At 39.9% G+C, this 21772-nt stretch overlaps 1 pseudogene; it reads right to left on the reverse strand.

Annotated features, from left to right (window-relative positions):
- LOC130035264 (contactin-associated protein-like 3) overlaps positions 1-21772 on the reverse strand; it is a 199287-nt pseudogene that overhangs the window by 94389 nt on the left and 83126 nt on the right.

Consider the following 21772-nt stretch of genomic DNA (forward strand, 5'->3'; position numbering starts at 1 on the left):
GTGAACATAAGAAGCCACACAAGCTCATTATAATAAAAGATCACAGGTTCACCAGAGGCCTCACATACAGAGGAGCACCTGAGAGGAAGGACTTATAGAAGGGGGAAAACGTGACCACCATCAAGTGAGCTCATCCAGAATACTTTCTCGCCGCAAGAGGAAATAATGATAGTGAACTAGAAGGTCCCACCTCCATATAACCACGACAATATAAAGAAGCAGCTCAAATTCCCACAGGAGGAAAGGATTAAGTGAAGAGTCCAGAAGCCTCAGCAGGCGTTACCCACAAATACAATCTCTCTGGTAAGGGATTTAGAGATGAAATGTTGAAGATGTTCAATGAACTCAAGGAAATGGAAAAAGCATACAGTAAGTTAAAGGAGGACATGAAAGAAAGAGTGGAATGACAGACAAGAAAATACAGGAAGAAATGAGAGCAGAAATTAGAAAGCTACAAACAGAAGTGTCACTAATAAAGGACTTAGTAGATGAAATAAAAAGTCAGTGGGTGCCCTCAAACATAGGATGGCTACAGCCGAAGACAAAATCAGTGAGCTTGAAGATGAGCTACAGAAAGCTTACAGGCAACAATAAATAATGGGGGAAAAAACCTCAAAATAGCTCTGGGGTGAATCAGAGACCTAGGGGGTGAATCAAAGAGAAACAACATTAGAATAATTAGAGGACCAGAAGGACTGGGAGGCAACCCCAATGAAAAAGCCACAGTTAAAGATGTCATTGCTGGAAAGTTCCCAAAGCTGGAGAATGCAGGCATCCAGATCCTAGGACCCGGAGGGTGCCAGCTAAAAGAGACCCAAATAAAAAGACTCCAAGACATATCATAGTCAGAATGATGGATGCCACGGATAGAAACACAATACTGCAAGCAGCAAGGTCAAAGAAGAAAATCACATACAAAGGAGCATCCCTTAGATTTACAGCAGACTTATCAGAGGAACCTTTCTAAGCCCAAAGACAATGGTGAGATGTAGTGAAAAAAACTCAATGAAATGAATGCCTCACCAAGAATACTATATTCGGCTAAACTCTCACTCAAGCTTGAAGGAACAATACACTATTTCATGAATAAAAAACAGCTCAGGAACTTCAGACTCAAAACTAACGTTAAAAGAACTAAATGAGCTACTGTAAGACAAGAAAAAAATCCTATAAGCACAAAAAAACTCTACAGAAAGATGGCACAAATCCCCATGGCAATAATCTCTCTCAATATCAGTGGTCTAAATGCACTAATTAAGAGACACAAAGTGACAAAAATGGATTCAGAAACTGAATCCAACATTCTGCTACCTATAAGAAACACATCTGAACAGTCAGAGCAAACACAGACTCAATGGTCAAAGGATGGAAAACAATCCTGCTAGCAAAGAATTCCCTCAAAAAAGTTGTGGTGGCCATCCAAGTATCTAACCTCATGGATTGCAGGTTGAAAAAGACTAGAAGAGACAGTGAAGGCTATTTTTAATAAACAATGGATATGTACAGCAGGAAGAAATCACAGTCCTAAACGAATACACACCTAATGAGGGACCAGCGAAATACTTAAAACAGCTGCCAACAGTTTTAAGTAAAACATTGCTAGCAACAAATAGTTGTTGGAGACTTCAACACCGCCTTGTCACCTCTGGATAGATCAAGAAGATTAACACTCAGCAAAGAAACATTGGCTTTGAAGGAAGAGATTGAAGAGAGAAGGTCTTCACAGGACTTTACATCGTCCCCAAAATGAATGCACAATCTTTCCAGTGCACACGGAACATTTTATAGAATAGAGCACGTGCTGTGTCACAAAACACACCTCAACAAAATCAGAAAGATAGACATCATATAACTATCTTTTCAGACCACAATGCACTGAAGATAGAACCTAATCATGCACAGATGCAGAGAACCAAATCACCTGGAAATTAAACAACTCAATGCTGAACAATGAGTTGATCAGAAAGGTAATTAAGGAAGAAATTAAAAGCATAAAGAATGACATTACCATGATACTGAACTCAAACTAATGAGCAGGTTTGATAAGAGGTACTAAGTAGAAAGTGTTTGAAAATAAAATGAAATAAAAATAAATGTCATAAATTGAAACTGAAAACTAAATTTTATTTATTAAAATTCATGCTAAATACCTAACTTCTGTGTGTCTGTAGGCATGCGCAGGCATACTCTTAAAGAATTTTTATAACAATTGTTTTGCACCTCTAAGATTTATATTTACATTTAAAATATTTTGTTGAACTGGACACTTCAGTCAATATCATAAAGAATTAAGAACTATCTTGTATTGCCATGTCTATGGAAACTATGAAGAAAAATATATAAGAATACTCCTTGTAGGGCGTTTGTCTTGCAGTCTGCTGACCTGGCTGATCTGAGTTCAATTCCTCTGCCCCTCTTGGAGAGCCCGACAAGCTACCCAGAGTATCTCCCCCGCACAGCAAAGCCTGGCTTCCCATGACGTATTTGATATGCCAAACACAATAACAACAAGTCTCACAATGTAGATGTAACTGGGCCCGCTCAAGCAATTGATGAACAACGGGAGGACAGTGCTACAGTGCTACTCCTTGTAGCATCGATTTTTTTCAATAATAGTAATTTTCACAACTTCTGGTACAGTCCTTGACTGTCCCATTATAAATTACAAACCACAATATCTACATGGTTGCTTTGTGTTATTCCAATGGAATTTGCAAGAAAACAATGTTCTTTTAATAATGATAAGAAAGGAGATGCTTTAAAATAAAAATCACAGCAAGATGGAATTTAAACCTTCATCCATCCCCTGCTGTGGGTTAACAGAATCTTGAGAATTGCCACATGCTGCCCTGAGTTTACCTCTATTAATCACAGCTTCTTGTACACTGCAAGTTTAGAATGTAAAGGAGTGGACATTTAGGAAAAGGACTATTACAATGATTACAAAGAAACAATCATGGGACTGGAGCAATAGTACAGCAGGTGAGCATTTGCCTTGCACAAGGCTGACCAGGTTTCAGCCTGTATGATCTCCAGAGGACCATAAGGCGTGATTTCGAAAACTCAAAGCCAGGAGTAACCCCTGAGCATTTCCAGGTGTGGCCCCAAAACAAAATTAAAAAACATCTGGAGGGGCCAAAGATATGGTTGCTGTACCTACAAAGAAGCAGTTGTTGCAAAACGCGTTTGTGACAGGCAGTGACTGGGAGAACAAACGAACATTTGTACTGACCCCAGTACCACTCCATTCTGTATTGCCTTTGGGTAAAACTTTCCCTGGCTAAAGGGAATTGAATCTCCTAAGGTAATGCTCTTCCCCAGACATAACCAATGTTCAAAGGGACAATGGATACAATCGTGACCTAGACACATTTCCTCATCTGGGACTCCCTGGAAGGGATTCCCAGCACCAATATCTCATATAGAATCACTGAGTCATTACAAACATACCCCCAGTCAGCCTACTCCGCTGTTCATCCATCTGTTCTCTCCACCCTTCTAGGGGTTGTTGGCAAGAATTAATCTCACTGAACCACCTCCGCACAAATCTTCCGTGAAGAGGGCCAGTATAGTGCCGTTGGACACTTGCCTTGCATGCGGCTGACCCGCGTTCAACCCCAGGCACCACATATTGTCCCCTGACTCCTGAAGACAGAGCCAAAAGTAAACTCTGAGCACTGCTGAATATGGCCACCCAAACAAACAAGCTAAATCTCCCACACAGAGGAAGAGTCCTGAAGAATCCAACACTGTAGCAGTGTAGGCTATTATCACATAGCACTAATTTAACTGACTGTCCTATTTTTGGTAAGCAAACATGAATGAGACACATTATTTCAAAATATTTAGGCTTTTGTTTGTTGTTTTGCTTTGTTTTGTTTTCAGGCCACACTCAGCAGTACTCAGAACTTACTCCTGGCTCAATGCTCAGGATGCATCGTTCATGGGTGCTGGGGATTGAACCCAGGGTGGCTGCCTGCAAGTGCTCTACTGGCTTACAATCCCGCCACCATGAAAATATTCAGATTTTACTTCCCAAAAAAAGGGTTTTTTTTACTTCCCCATTTTTTTTTTTTACTTCCAAAAAAAATTTGGAAGTAAAACAGATTTTATTTGGAGGTTTTGAAGGGAAAGAGGAAGAGAAAGTGGGAGCAAGTGGACAGTATTATGCTCAAGAGAGAACCTGGGCTTCTCCAAGGGCAGAGAGAGCCCCTATACACATCTGAGCATTAGACAGGAAAGCATGAAAGTACACATCTCAAGAAAGGAGATGTGGTGACAAATGAGCTCCGACACCACATCTTTGCTTCCCAACATTCCATAAGGTCCCGCAAACCTGACAGGAGTGAGTCCTCGGTGCTCAGGAGTAAACCCTGAGCAACTCAGGGTGTGGTCCAAAAAAATAAAAGCAACAGCAAAGAACAAACAAGGGTTACCTTATTCTTTTCTTTTTTTCCTTTTCTGTTGTTTGTTTTTTCCCTTGCTTTTAGATAACAACAGACATTGCCCAGAGCAGCTTGGTGCTCAGGTTCTCTTCCTGGAAGTGTTTGGGGGACCATGAGGTACCAAGGATCAAAACTGAGGTCTTCTGCATGCAAAGCAATGTTCACAAAGCATGTGCTCATCCCTTTGAGCACAAGCATTATCTTCAGCTGATTATTCTTAAAAAACAATAGATACAAAATTTTGTATGTGAAATTTTTGTAGGTGAAATTTGCATATAAAATGGAATTCTCCAATTACCAGGGTGTCTCACTTTCTATACTACAAAGATCAATAAATACCTAGAAAATCAACACTGGACTAGCACTGTAGCACTGTACTCCCATTGTTCGTTCATTCATTTGCTGGAGCAGGCACTAGTAACATCTCCATTGTGAGACTTGTTATTACTGTTTTTTGGCATATTGAATACACCACCGGGAGCTTGCCAGGCTCTGCCATGAGCATTGGAGTAGGCAGCAAATTAAATCTGCATGAGGATTTTATCCTTGTTTATTGTGCTATTTTTCCTGATCACAGTGTCTGCCTATCCTTGTCTTTGTCCCTGAATGTTTCTTTTGGTCTTCAGCTGGAAATGGTATTTAAGCTAGTAGCTTATGCATTCTTGGGAGTTACTCTGACTTCTTATATAAAGGAGTAAATAAATAGTAAACAAATTAATAAAATTGTTTATTTTTCTTATCTTTATAAGAGATTTCAGTCAAGAAATTAGAAGAGGAGAAGAAACATTAGTTTTCCCAGTTTCCCTCCTATGTATTTTCAATAAGAGCTCAAATTTTAGTCTTTCTTTTATTTTGGTTTGTGGAAATTTGACATGCATACTATTTTTTTCCTTAAATTTCTATTAGTGAAACACAATGAGGTACAGTTGCAGACTTACAAATTTTTGTGCTTTGGTTTCAGTTATACAATGTTTGAATACCCATCCCTCCACCAGTGCCCATTCTCCACCACCACCAGTCCCAGTATCCCTCCCACCTCCCTTCCCTCCATCCCACCCTACCTCTGTGGCAGGGCATTCCCTTTTGTTATCTCTCTCCTTTTGAGTGCTGCGGTTTGCAAAAGAGACATTGAGTGGCAATCTTGTTCGGACTATAGTCTACTCTCATCACGCATTTCCCATCCTGAGAGGAACCTCCCAACATCCTTTATTTGGTGCTCCCTTCTCTATCTCAGCTGCCTTTTCCCCTAGCGTGTGCGGCTGTCCTCAAAGCCATGGAATAATCCTCCTGGTACTTATCTCGGCTATTCTTGGGTGTTAGTCTCCTATTTTGTTACTTTATGTTCCCCAGATGAATGCAATCTTTCTATGTCTATCCCTCTCTTTCTGACTCATTTCGCTTAGCATGATACTTTCCATGTAGTACTTGTATGTAAATTTCATGACTTCATCCTTTCTGACAGCTACATAGTATTCCATTGTGTAGATGTACCAAAGCTTCTTTAACACGTCATCTGTTCTTGGGCACTCAGGTTTTTTCCAGATTCTATCTATTGTAAACAGTGCTGCAATGAACAGACAACTGCAGATGTCGCTTCGACTATACTTTTTTGCCTCTCTGGGGTATAGTTCCAGGAGTGGAATTGCTGGGTCAAATGGGAGCTCAATTTCTAGATTTTTGAGCATCGTCCATACTGTTTTCCAGGGCTGAAGCAGTCGGCATTCCCACCGGCTGTGAAGGAGGGTCCCTTTCTCGCCACATATGCGCCAGCACGGGTTGCTTTTGTTCTTTTGGATGTGGGCCAGTCTCTGCGGTGTGAAATGATATCTCATTGTTGTTTTGATCTGCACCTCCCTGATGATTAGGGATGTAGAGCATTTTCTCATGTGTCTTTTAGCCATTTGAATTTCATCTTTGAGGAACTTTCTGTTTATTTCGTCGTCCCATTTTCTGATAGGGTTGGATGTTTTCTTCTTGGGGAGTTCAACCAGTACTTTGTATATCCTTGATATCAACCCCTTGTCAGATGTGTATTTGGCGAATACCCTTTCCCATTCTGTGGACTGTCTTTGTATTTTGGTCACTGTTTCTTTTGAGGTGCAGAAGCTTCTTAATTTAAGATAGTCTCATTTGTCTATCTCTGTTTTCAGTTGCTTAGCCAGTGACGTGACATCTTTGAAGACACCATTAGCTTCAATGTCATGGAGGGTTTTGCCGACTTTGTCTTCAATGTACCTTATGGATTCCGATCTGAATGACATACTATTTTAAAATAGTCAAAGGTTAGCTCTTCAGGGCTGGAGAGATAGCACAGAGGGTAGGGCGTTTGCCTTGCACGCGGCCGACCTGGGTTCAATTCCCAGCATCCCATATGGTCCCCCGAGCACCGCCAGGAGAAACTCCTGAGTGCAGAGCCAGGAGTAACCCCTGTGCATCGCCGGGTGTGACCCAAAAAGCAAAAAAAAAAAAAAAAGATTAGCTCTTCAAGTCTGTGTTCTCTATTGAACACTTATCTCACTTGTTTATCTCTATGTATCCTTGCTTGCTTCATCTTTCAAGTTCATGTTTCCTTTTGAACATGTAATCTTTACCTTTTCCCCCCCTTTCAATTTTCTTATTTTGGGGGCAGGGATGGTTATGCTCAGGGATCACTCAGGGGTTATGCTCAGGGCCAATCATGGCTCTTCACTGAGGAATTAGTCTAGGTGGTGCTGGGGGACCATTTGGGATGCAGGAATCTAAAACAGGTTGACCACATGCAAAGCTTTATCTTCTGTACTATTACTCTAGCCCTACTTTGCATATTTCTAAGTAAGTTTTGTGCAATAAAAACTTATCTTGTTTCACTAAAAATAAAGCCAGAACAATCATTAAAGAGAAATAATTTCTTCTTATTTGAACCAGGCTGGATGTTTGGATTAAACAATAATTTTTTTTAAGAAACTATCAAGCCAATAGTTGTTAGAGTAGTCATGTGAATCAGAAGGACTGATGATTGTGAACTTCTGGATTGATGGAAAAATCAGGAACAATTATGAACAGCCACCCTTCAGCCAAGTATTCAGTATATTGGACCTACTTTAGTGACAATGAGGGCACCTCTGATTATGGTCATGTTCAATTAAATTCAGTTAGCTAAGAGAAAGGTGCTGGAGTGATAGCACAGTGGTAGGGCATTTGCCTTGCACGTGGCCAACCCAGCCGACCTGAGTTCGATTCCTCCACTCCTCACAGAGAGCCCAGCAAGCCACCAAGATTATCTTGCCCACAGAGCAAAGCCTGGAAAGCTATCCGTGATGTATTCGATATGCCAAACACAGTAACAAGTCTCACAATGTTACTCGGCCTGCTCAAGCAAATCTATGAACAACAGGAGGACAGTGACAGTGACAGTGACTACAATGTAAAGAACTGTTTATTCTATAACTTTCTTTTTACCATTTTTAAAAATGTATTCCAAAGAGGATAATTTATAAAAGAATTTCTAAATGGCTGGCTCTATTTGAAAAAATGATTCATCTTTATACGTTACTTCTATATATAGTACTAGCAACTATAGGAATGTTAGGAGAAGAAAAGGGAAGTAGTAAGTGAATAAACAGCTTTATATAATTATTATTATTATTATTCTCTTTCAGCATATCTTTCTTCCACCAGATCCCAAACTCAAGCAAACTTATCTAAACTAAGTCAAATGTATTCACTCATAAGGAAAACTTTGTAAAAGTGGAACTTGAATGAGGAAAAGGTCAAGCCACTACTACCGATTCAATTTCCAGAATTGAGAAAGAGGTCAAGAATAAGGGACCAAGGCTCAAGAGAGCTCAGGACAAGTAACCATAGAGAAGACTGACCCCAACATTGTACTGGTAAAATGGCAGAGATCATTCATCAGTCACCTAATTTTGGATTAAGAGTGAAAGTGAATGGTAATGTTTATTACTGTCACTGTCACTGTTCTCCCATTACCCATCAATTTTCTCGAGTGGGCACCAGTAACATCTCCATTGTGAGACTTCTTGTTACTGTTTTTGGCATATTGAATATGTAACGGGAAGCTTGCTAGGCTTTACCATGTGGGCAAAATACTCTCGGTATCTTGCCGGGCTCTCCGAGAGGGGCAGAGGAATTGAACCCAGATCGGCCGCATGCAAGGCAAATGCCCTACCTGCTATGCTATCACTAGAGATTCATCACTGCCAAGGGAGCCATAGGTTAAGTACCACTGAGGATAACATAAATTATCAATCATTTCACTATAGTACAATGAGTATTTAGTGAAATGTCTTTACAGTACACAAAAATGCTGACATTTAACACAAGGATACTCAGGGGATTCTGATTATTGTTGAGTATTCCCTAACTTTGGGGTATAAGTATGTCATTAAATAGATTCCATTAAAAGAAATTTATTTAGAGCCTGCCTTTCAACTACCCCAAATATCAGGCACCAAAAAAAATTGTGCATGGTGTGTTTATTTAATAGGTACAAGTAGGCATTGATGAACTGAAGGTTCAAAGCAAGGACTCAAATGGTTCTGGGGACCCTGCATGCCGGGTCTTACCCTGGTTACCCAGGTGGATGAAGGCCTCCAGAATTAAACCTTGATTCAGCAATTTGCAATCATCAGTGCCAACATTGTAATAGACTCATCTCAGAGACACTGTTTTTTACAGGCAACTATATTATAACCAGGCTAATGGTCTGCATATCAACAAAACTCTATGAAAAAGAACATGTCTATCATCTTTGATATGCTTTGCTTCCAAATATCTAGATTCCTCTCACAGATATTAATGAAGCCACATATTAATAGCACACTCATCATCTCTTCTGTGCATCTTGAACATTTGTTCAACTTAACAATTGAAAAATGTCACTGATATATTAGTGCATGGCTGCTGTGTCATTAGATGAAGTGTCCACATTGGGGGAATCAGATAATTGATGTATAAGGGAAAAGTAAAAATACAATGGCAAGATGACTCTTGGCAGTTGTACAAGAATACTCACAGCACTTTTCACTGTTAAAAAAAGAAATCTGAGCACCAACTATTGGATTTCAGAAAGAGACAGAAGAGATAATCAAGATTATAAACAAAAACCATAATCAAAGTGAGAATGAGTTAACTTTAGCTCTTCATGTTTACTAAGCTAGATCTCAAAAAAGTCATAAAACTTACAGTATTATCTTACTGATTTTATATTTAAAAACAAGCCAAGACAATTTTAACTGCCTATGAAAATTAGGGATTACAAAGAAGAGTATAACAAAGATCAGTTTTAAAAAAAGATGCAAGGCAATATCTACAAAAATGAGAATCTGAGGGCGGAAGTGAAGCATTGTCATGATGTATACTATCAAAAGTACTGTCACTTGATTTTGTAGATGATAGAATGTGCCTATGTATATTATTTAGGAAAGATTAGTATTTATTTATTTATTTTCTTTTTTGGTAACACCCAGCGATGCTCAGGGGTTATTCCTGGCTCTGAACTCAGGAATTACTTCTGGTGGTGCTCAGGGGACCAAATAGGATGCTTCGAATCGAACCCTGGTTGGCTGCAAGCAAGGCAAATGCCCTACCTGCTATTGCTCCAGCCTCAGAAAAGTTAAGGCATATACTCTTTTTTCATTGGGCTGGAGTGATAGATAGCACAGTGGTAGAGCGTTTGCCTTGCACGCAGCCAACATGGCTGACCCGAGTTCGATTCCTCTGCCCCTCTCAGAGAGCCTGGCAAGCTACCTAGAGTATCTTGCTCGCACGGCAGAGCCTGGTGAGATACCCGTGAGGTATTGGATATGCCAAACACATTAACAACAAAATCTCCAATGGAGATGTTACTGGGCCCGCTCAAGCAAATTGATGAACAACGGGAGGACAGTGACAGTGACTCTTTTTTCATAGTAATAACTGATTGATATCACAAAGCTTTGAATCACTGTATCACTGCCATCCCATTGTTCATCAATTTCCTCGAGCAGGCATCAGTAACGTCTCCATTTGTCCTAGCCCTGAGATTTTAGCAAGTGCCTCATTGGAGGCTCTTTCAGGGTCAGGGAAATGAAACCCATCATTGTTACTGGGTTTTGGCATATCAGATATACCACAGGGAGCTTGCCAGACTCTGCCACACGGGCAGGATTCTCTTGGTAGCCTACCAGGTTCTCCTTAGAGTGAAAACTAGAGGTCGCTTCCAGGAACTTGGTCTCTGGATCGTCACCGTTAATGATATTACACATCACCAGGGGCAGTTTGTGGGTGTGACTGCCAAGCTACTGGAAGATGGGGGATCTGGGTGGAGGAGGCTCAGTCCCAATCTGAGCAGGCTTGGAGGTCTCAAGCCCAGGTCCCGCATACCTGGGTTCCTCTGCAGTTCTTTCATGCATGAGGCTCAACTGAGTGTGTGGAAAGTGGTCTTAAGCATGGCTGTGGTTGGGTTCCAGTGGTCTTCAGCTGTTGAGGCTCTGCTTGGGGTGGGAAGGGAAACTCAACCTGTCTACTTTCAGGGGCCCTGGTGAGGACAGTTAGGTGCAGGGGAAGGAGACTCTGTGTTGTTCTCTTCCGGGAGCTTGACTTTATAGTCTCTGGATCTTGGCCATTGATGGGATTACTTGGGCACCGGGGGCAATTGGTGGGTATAACTCTCTAGCTAGGGAATCTGGTTGGAGGAGGACCAGTCCCGATCCAGCAGACTTGGAGGTCTCAGCCCCAGGTCCCACACACCTGGGTTCCTTTGCCAGTTCTTTCATGCGGGAGGCTTGTCCAAGCGTGTGGAGAGTAGTCTTTGAATATTTATGAAAATTTCCTTCTCTAGCTATACATTTCATTAAATATAAAGAATGTTTAAATTTTAAGGATTTTGAAATTTGTTTAAATACTTTGAAATAGTTTTAAATCGTTAAAAATTTTAGAAAGTACTTTATTTTGCATCATTCAATATTATATCAAGCATTTGGTTTATTTCTTTTATTGATTTAAATTTTTTCCATTTAAATTATAATTATTGGATAAATTATTTCATTTTGAAGGAATTTGTTCCTCTAAGAAGCTGTAAAATCTTTTAAACTATAAGATTTATACTTACAGATTTACACTTATGATGCATAAGCACAAAACTTTAGTAAATAATCTGGGCCAGAAATGAACCACAGTTAGCATGTGAGAGGACCAAGAAATCAAGGTTGCTGGTTGCTGGTACCAACCTGCCCTTCCTAGTGAATGCTGCTTCAAGAATCTTAGGAGTCATGCTTTATGTGCCTGTTGTCAATTCCTAGGGAAGATACTATACATTCTGGTGAGGCTGTCAATTAATCACTCTATCTTCACCTTGATTCCAAACTTATTTTAAAAATAAATAATTACAAAACACTAAACAAAATATATTAAGGAGTGTTTCAAGACAATGAGAAATATATCTTTTATGGCATCTCTAAGCCTCCAGAGGACATGTGATTCTTTACTTCAATGTTCCTATGTATGGGAGTATCACCTTCAAAATCTTCATTCCACAACAACACTCTGGCTAAGGTGATCCCACTGGAATCAATCAAGAGATGATTGGATAAGGAAATAATGGGATATAAATATAATGGAATTCTGGACTATAAGAATAGAGAAAACCAAGCTGTTTATTGCCTACTGGATGGGTGGGGGTTGTATTATGTTGAATGAAGTTATCCAGAGGTTGAAGAACAGGTACAGAACAATCTCTCTCATATGTGCCATAGAAAGAAACACATAGTAAGAGAATAACAATTGCCCAAAGGCAACAGAACCTGAGAAGTGGTAGACTGAACTGGGGTGGGTGAGGAGTTAAGATGAAGAGACATCTGAGACAACAGTGGGGAGGGAAGTAGGCATTATAGTGGAGAGTGTGATGTTGACACATTATAGCCATAAAACCCTACTAGTAACAGTATTGTAAAGCACAGCACTTAAAATCAGTGTTAATAAAAGATTCACTGTTGGGCCAGAATGATAGTAATACAAAGGGTAAGATGCCATGCAGGTGGACGACTGGTTAGATATCTGGCACTACATATGGTCCTCCAAGTACTGCTAGTATTGAACCTTGAGCACAGAGCTGGGCGTAAACCCTGAGCATGGTTGAATTTGGCCCCAAATCACAATTAAAATGCACTGAGGAGATGAATTTTCCATGCTCCATCCATTTACTATGCTTAGGGTAGAGAGGCCCTGCTAGGGTTTTGGTAAATCTCATCACCAAGCAAAGGGATCACTGTTTATAGCTGCTACCTACAATTATTGATATGCTATACAAAAGTGACTTCTGTCGAGAGTGGCTAAGAAGTACTTCTTGGCGAGTTGCAGATCCAGGCTCAGAAGGACAAGGTGGGGTACCTGGCTACCTCTTATGGGCTTCCAGGTGCTACCATTGATGTCATATGCTCAGGGGCCGCACTACTGAGTCATCAAGCTCCAGGTAGAAGAAGAACCAACTGAGAAAAGGAGAATAATCCTGACATATGGCAGCATGATTAACACAGAGCATCTGGAGAGGATTGGCTTTAGGAACTTACAGAAAAGCAGTCAAGACTAGAGAGGAGAACAATGCCTTCCAATGCTGTCTGCACAGAGAATGATCTAGAAAACAGTAAGGAACCTGTTGAACAGACCTCATGACCTGAGACATTAGCAGCTTGTGAAACAGAGGCAGGCACCAACCTTTTGGAAGCTTTCCAGATAACTGTGATATAAAGGTATTGCAAAACACTAGTGTCAAATTTCTTTCTTTGTGCATATTTAAACAAGGCCACCTAGTAAATATGCACTTTGGGTCATGATTTTTTCAACTTTGTCCCCTCAAGATTGCCACTGACCATAGCATAATTAAAAATATTCATTTTTAACTTTATTTTAAAATATTTGTTGTCTTGGAGCCAAAGCAATAGTACAGTGGGTAGGGTGCTTGCCTTGCACGTGTTAGAGGCAGGTTCAATCCCATGCATTCCCATATTGTGGTCCCTGAACCCTCCAGGAGTGATCCCTGAGCACAGAACCAGGAGCAAACCCTGAGCACAGCTGGGTGTGATCCAGTCCCAACCCCACAAAAAATGTTTGTTGTCTTAAAATAAGCCAGATTACCTGTTCCTTTCACTTACCTCCCAAATAGTATGTGTCACCAAAATGAATCTGCCCATGTAGGGAATGTGCTATGGAAGTTGCATTATCATCTACTGTCATACTCAGGTGACTCCCTCTAGTAGATATGGACACAGAATGCCACTGTCCATCATTTAGTGCAGAACCTGAAAGTAAAAAAAATAAGTTAAAATAAATTCCTATAAACTCTACAGATTTTGCCTCTAAACAGGACACATGCTTGAAAATATAATGCACATCTTGGATCATCTTGCAAAGGCACAGTGAGCTCACCCAAAGTCTGTGCAGCTCATTTAGCTGCTTGGACAAAAGAAATCACAATCTGGAGGAGGGATGGAGTCTCTTGGAGAGAGAGAGAGTAAGAAACGCTAGATGCGAGATTGTGGGGAAAGGGGTGCACATTATGCAATTAGGCAATGCACTTCGATTCATAGATTGACCATTGTTAGCTAGGAAGAGGGTACAGTCCATGCTGGCTTAATGACAGGTTGATCAATGAATTTGGTGATTAGAGGGTTTTCATATCTAGGCAAATATGATCTATCATTTACTTGTATATTTTATAACCTAATTTACAATGTTCAACTTGCAGTATTATAGTCTGCATGCCCTCTGCCAAGACTGTAGCATTTGGCAGTCACTATCTGCTGTCATTTCTTGTATGGCAGTAAAGAGTCTCATTTCTTGACACTATCATTCAGTTACATTTGAAAATTACAGACATGTGACAGGAGAGATAGAACAGTGAATAGACTGCTTTACTTGCACATGGTTGGCCCGGGTTCCATCCTCAGCACCTCAAATTGTTTCCCTGAGTCCAGCCAAACAGCATCCACAGAGTCAGGAGTAAGCCTGGAGCACAATTGGGTGTGGCTATTAAACCCCACCCTGTTTTTAAAAATGTGAAAATTATAGACAAAGAAGAAATGAAATAATGAAGGGGCAAAGAGGTAACAAGAATAGAGAGTCCAATTATTTTACATTAGAATGTGGAACAGCCTTTTTTTTTGGAAAAGAAAAAGTTTTTATTGAAAAACTTTAGAGAGATGTGAAGGGAGGGAGAGATAGAGAGATGGAGAGAGAAATAGAGAGAAATATAGAGGCATGTTTTTCTCTCTCACTAGAAAGGGGGAAAAAAGGTAAAAATACATTCAAGGAAGGATGTGTGAGCCATTTCCCCAGAATGAGGAAATCCAGAAAATGTGTGAAATTCCATATCTCAGGCAGATCTAGGTGAAAGAGACTACTCCAAGGGCCTCACAAAAATGGAATTTTCATGATTCATCCTAAACAATCATAAAATGAACTATTTACAGTGACAGGACATAGGGCTTATTTCAATCTTGTATTTATTTCAATCCATTTCACTAATATCTGGAGAGTGTGTAACATAAGATATTTTATAAACTTTTATGTTAGAAATATAATTTTCCTTATTTCTGTGTACTGTTACTCCCTATAATAATCTTAAAGATTATTTGGAAGAATATATTATCAATTTTTGAAAAGAAGTAATCTAAGTTATAATAAAACATGAAAATTTGCTGAACAAGATGTAAAGTATTTCAAAACGATGTACCTATTTATATGTGAGTATACATACACTTGTACATATACATATTTTTAATGTGTTCATACTTAAACATTTATAAAAATAGAGTTAAATCTGAAGGAGAGGCTCTTAAATATTAAACTAAATTTTTGGATTAACAAAGTATGTTTATTTTTTATTTTGACATTTTTATATTTTCCATATTTTCCAAATGCCATAGTGTACTCTGCCAATAAGTATTATTTTTAAAAAACTAATGTTAGTTTATCCTAAAGAAGTCATTTTATGTTAATTATGTCTATGATATAATGTTTTTTTCTCAGTGATAGACTGGAAAATGCTCATGAAGTTTAGTCTGGATTAGTTTAGACATTGCCACCAATTGTCCCATGACGAAGGAACTTAGAGTAAATGAAAAGTGAATGTTGCATCAGTCATAAATAAACCAGTAAAGAGTAGTGGCCCAAACCACTCATCCAGGCATTTTTTTGTTAGCTTCTTGGAGGCAAACAATCCCACATTTCAACAAATAATTAAGGTCAGTTTCTCACACTGGCCCCAAACCATGCAAATCTTCGTCCTTTGTACTGTAAGTGTTAATCAACCTTGGAGGAAACAAGGCCCTCTCTCTCTCATGGGGAAACACAACGCTTGATATAGCAACTGGAGCTTCTATTCAGATGTGGCATACGCTACGTCCATTCATATTTCAACTGCGAAAATTAAGCCAAAGGCAATGACTACATTCCCTTCTTCCCATGCTCTTGGACTCCATTAGAAGCACAGATGGTCACTGGTACTCAGCAATGCATAGAGATGCTTGCTTCAATTAAGAGGGCTTAGGGCTTGGTCAATCAGGGGAAATGAGTCACAAAAGAAACACCTCGAACTTTGTGCTATAGTAAGTTCTTCTCCACGTGGGGAGTTACTTTTCCTTTCTCTTCTACTTTCCAATAAACTTTGCTAGTTTCAAAAAAACAGAAAATAACTTTATTCATTCATTTAATTAAAAACATTATTATCTAATCTGAGTTTATGCTCAGGTTATTAGTTAACCTCATTGGGGCAGACCCTGGATGATTAGATAATAATAGTAATAATGGTCTAGCAGTTTCATTGGTATGTTTGCCAACTAATAACCTGAAAATGATATGGGCTATTTACAAACCTATTGAGTTAAAAGTCAACCTGTAAGAATTTGTTTCTAGTAAAACTGTTATCCCCAAGTAAAATATGATCATATATTTTCAGTAGACTGTCTGAAAGCCATTTCTATCTTAATACTACATACAGTGTTTATTGTCCAATTAACCAAGTAAATCCATGTTCTTCCACTGTTCTTCAAACCACCTTTTTGATTTTTCCTTGATTTCTGATTTCTGATTCCAACATGGGCTTGAGATCTAAGAAATGTTCCCAGTATAACCCAAAAGATCATGAATCCTGTTGACAATGCAGCTGTAACTATTTTTTTTCAAGTCATTAAATCTTAATTTTATGCTTCCTGACACATTTACAGATTTACAGGAATGGAAAAGTTTGAAGTTAGTTCTTTGGAGATGAAGCAATAGTACAGCAGGGTGGGTAATTGGCTTGCATGCAGACAATCAAGATTTGATAACCAACAAACCTTATAATTCCCTGAGCCCTGCCAGGAGTGATCCCTGAACACAGAACCAGGAGTAAGCCCTGAACACTGCTGAGTGTGGTCTCAAAACCAAACTTATAAAATTCAACTCCTCTATCAGTAAATACAATGGGTCCCATTCTCTTGACCCTGAAAGAGCCACCAATAGGGTAGCGTTAAAAAGGATGAGGAAGGATAGCCTCATAAAATCTCGGGGCCGACCTAGGCTGCCAAAACGAAGAAGGACAAAAATGACTGTAGTTTCAATGCACGTACGCCGGCATTGGATGCATCCATTGAGGACCTGATGGTGCAAGCACGAAAGATCAAGTATGACATCATTGGTCTGACCGAGACAAGAAGGCATCAATCACATCACACCATTTTTGACACTGGGGAAGAACTATTCCTCAGAACATGGACAAAAGAGGTGTTGGTGGTGTTGGTGTCCTTGTCAACATGAACTTAGCCATAAACATTGATTCATAAGAATGCCTAAGAACCCAAATCGGAAAATTTCACATGAACAGATGTGGCTCACTGCCAGCAGTATCTATCTTTGTTGTCTACGCACCAACATCCAATTATGATGAAGGAGAAATTGAGAAGTTCTACATGGAGCTGGGGAAGTCCTATAAAGTAGACCACACCTTTTAAAAGATCATTGTTGGTGATTTTAATGCCAAGATAGGACTGAGAAGATCAGCCATAAAACTCCACATCAGGACCCATGGCCTAGAATGGAACCAACAGGGTGAGAGACAGTCCGAGTTCATCGTGTTAACCAAGACCATCCATGATAACTCACAATTCCAAAAGGCTAAATCTAAACATTGGATATGGGAGTCTCCCAGTGGACGGTTCCACAATGAAACTGACCACATCATATTCAATCGATGGTTTTGCCTGACTGATGTCGCTATTGTCCCAAAATTCCAAATGGGATCAGTCCACTGTCTCCTTCATGCAAAATTCTACTTCACAGAGGAGGGAGAAAAAGCTGAAAAGTTTAAGAAGAGAACTACCAGAACAACCATCAACAGGGAGCTCTTTGCTACTATTGCAGAAACATGGGAAGATGCCATCACTGACAACATTGACAAGGAATATGATTGACTGGTTCAGCACCGCCATGATTGTGCGAGGAATGCCAAGAGAGAGATAGCCACAAAAAGGTGCCTGTCTTCAAAAACTCTCGAGCTCATTTGTCAATGTGGCTTGGCGCAAGCCTCAGGCAACCGCAAGCAAATGTCCAAACTCGCAAAGCAGTGAAGGGAATCAATAAAGGAAGACCTCCAAGAGAGAAGAGCAGCTGTGCTGGCAGATGTGGCAGAAGCTGGGAAAAGCATTCGCAATGCCTGCCTGTCTTTCACCAACTACAAGACCAAGATGACTGCCCTCCAACGTCCTGATGGATCTCTCACATCTTCCAGAAGGGCAATGGAGAAGATTATCCAGGACTTCTGCTCGGATCTCTTTGATAGCCTTGTCCACCTGCCGACATACCAAATTCCGCAGGATGGATATGTCGTTCTCAACGTTGTCCCTTCCGAAATTCAACATGCCATTTCATTGCTAAAGAAGTGAACAGCACCTGGCCCAGACAAGGTCAGTCCTGAACACCTGAAGAACCTGCCGTCAGTACTCATCAATACACTGGCTCGGCTCTTCACACACTAGCTGTGTGAATGCAAGTTTCCATCCCAGTGGAAAAACAGCAGGACTGCACTACTGTACAAGAAGGAAGACATCCACAACATTGGCAACTATCACCTAATCTGCCTGTTGTCTGTCGTCTACAAGCTGTTCGCTCGAGTTATCCTGAATAGGATTGGCAGAATGCTAGATGAAGGACAACCATGCGAACAAGCCAGTTTTCGAAAAGGATTTAGCACAATCAACCATATCCACATGATAACCAAGCTCACTGAGGTTTCTCGGGAGTTTAACTCTTTCTCACATTCACCAATTTAAAGAAGGCCTTTGATTCTGTAGAGACAGAAGCAGTCCTCAAGTCCCTAGCCAAACAGGGCATTCAAAGTCAATACAGCAGGATCCTCCATGAGCTGTATTGTGGATTCACTACCAGGATCTCACAATTCTAGAGGAAGGTGATCATTGACATCAAGAGAGAGGTTCGGCAGGGTGATACCATTTCACTGAAACTCTTCAGTGCCACCCTCGAGTACTACATGCAACAACTGGAATGGGAAGGAATGGGAGTGAAGATAGATGGTCTGCAACTACACCACCGCCACTTCTTTGATGACATCATTCTTATAACACCAGACATCAGCCAAACGGCACAAATGCTGGCCGACTTCAACCGTGAGTGTGGAAAGGTCGGACTATAGCTGAATCTAATGAAGACAATGTTTATGAGAAATGGTCTCCTTCCTGACCTTCCATTCACTCTCAATGTCTACCTGCCCACATACCAAATTCCGGACGAACATCTCCAAATGCAACAGTTATGTGTACCTAGGTCGAGAAGTCAACATGTCGAACAAACTGGCACCTGAGTTGTGCAGGAGGAAGAGAGTGGCTTGGAACGCCTTCCAGAATATCGAAGAAATAGCTAAATGGACAAAGAACCTCCAGCTCCAGGCACATCTCTTCGATTCCACTGTTCTTCCTGCAATAACATACGCCTCAGAGACCTGGGCCCTACAAAAGCAGGATGAGAACTCTATTTGGGTCTCTCAAAGAGGAATTTAAAGAGTTATGCTTGCAGTATCATGCTTCACTCAAATGAGAGATAGAATTGGAGTTCCGACCTTCGTGGACAGTCAAGAATTAGGGATGCTGTATCGTTTGCCAAGGCATCGAAAATGAGATGGGCTGGACACGTAATGAGATTTGGAGGCAACCACTGGACTAGAGCCATTACCTACTTGATTCCAAGGGATGTCAAAAGATCGTCTGGCCACCCACCTCTGAGATGGTCAGATTTCTTCATCAAGACCGTGAACGATCAGTTTGAGGCTCTTCATGTTCCTAGAATTAGCAGATGCCGTTGGGCTACTTAGCACATGACAGGGATGAATGGAGACATTGCTGGTGCTCACTCGAGCAGATCAATGAGTAACGGGATATCAAGTGATCAAGTGAACTCTTCTATTATCAGTAGGTTTTGTTTCATATTTGTGAAAACAGAAATGTTCTCAGACTCAAAATTTATTATCATGAAAGGCAACAAAAAAATCTAATTAAAACATGAAGAAATTGATCCTAAAATAAAGTCCTCTATAACTCAGAGAACAAAAAAAAATCCCTAAATGCTTCTTCCAGTCTGAAAATTCAGCTATCTTTCTTAAAGGTGGTAAAGCATATCTGCAGCATAATTACTACATCTAACTACATCCATTAAAGTGGCCTGGAGTAATAGTACAACAGGAAAGGTGTTTATCTTGCATGCAGCTGACCTGGGTTTGATCCCTGGCAGAGTTTGTGACCCAAAAAAACAATCAAAAAAATTAAAGACAGTGAAAGTCACCACTGAAGATGGGAATACATCAGAAGAAAGGCAAACAGAATAATAAAACTTATAAAAGAAATAAGGGACTCAGCCCCAGCAGTCAAACTCCACGACCCAACCACCACCACGCTCCAGGTCATTTTCCACATGCTTGGGCCGAGTTTCACAGCCGAGTGAACATACTCCTAGACATTTTCCATAATTACCACACTATATTTGATTGGGTTCAGACAGTAGGCAACAAATCATAGAGAAATATATATATATATATATATATATATATATATATATATGTCTCTCGGTGAGCCCGGCAAACTACTGAGAGAATCCCGCCCACACAGCAGAGCCTGGCAATCTAGCCATGGAGTATTCGATATGCCAAAAACAGTAACAATAATGGGTCTCATTCCCCTGACCCTGAAAGAGCCTCCAATATGTTGGTAAAGACGAGTAAGGAGAGGCTGCTAAAATCTCAGGCCTAGGATGAATGGAGGTGTTACTGGTGCCCGCTTGAGTAAATCGATGAACAACTGGATGACTTATACAGTGATACAATGATTAAATAAAATGAATGGACAAGCCACTCAACTATCAATAACTTTGTAAATAATGTTTTTTAACGTAAAAATCATAAAATTAAAAAATATACAAACTGATGCACTTTGACACAAACTGTGGTTATCAGAGGGAAAGAGATTGTAAGAATTGGGAGAAAATATGGATTGAGAAAAAATACCCTGGAGGTTTAAGAAAAAGTGCTGGTGTTATTTTTTGTAAATTTTCTTTAAATGTACTTAACTGCAAAGGTAATCAGCAAGTATCAATAAAAATTTGTCCTTGGTTCTTCCATAAAAAAATAACAAATGTTGAAGTGTAAATGCTTAAAAATTGGAACAATAAAACATTTCTGCAAAGCTCCACTCTCAGCTTTCAGAAAATTCCATTAATATGATATGTAATGAGAGAATAGGTGTTGTGTACCCATGAGAATCTGTAAAATCTATCGTATTCAGATCATATTGCATGAGAATTTCGAATTTACACAAACCAAGACTTAATTTAGTGAATCTCAGTCAACTCAATTCCATTCCTAGGGTCTAAAAGGAACTTCACATAATCAGAATTTTTCATATAAAAAAGAAAAATTTAAATTCTACTATTTAAATATAAAACCCATGACTATGGTCACGTAATATATTACTTTCTCATTTAACATTTGTGAAATAACATGTCATGAGTGTGCCTAGATTTACATATTAATGGACTTTAAAATGCAAGATAATCCCCAAAGTTCAATAATGTCATAACTTTAGAAGTTATTCTACACACAAATGGATTCTCCTTGGAAAATAGTCAAATATCCACCCATAGTTACAAAAATACATCCAAAACCAGCAGCCCCCCAAAGGGAAATAGCAGCTCTGACAAGCACTGTAGCACTGAAGCACTATCTTCAATTGTTCATCAATTTGCTCGAGCGGGCACCAGTAACGTCTCCATTGTGAGACTTGTTGTTACTGTGTTTGGCATATCAAATTTGC

The sequence above is a fragment of the Sorex fumeus genome, unplaced genomic scaffold, assembly GCF_029834395.1.
Source record: "Sorex fumeus unplaced genomic scaffold, SorFum_2.1 ptg000063l, whole genome shotgun sequence".
NCBI lineage: Eukaryota > Metazoa > Chordata > Mammalia > Eulipotyphla > Soricidae > Sorex > Sorex fumeus.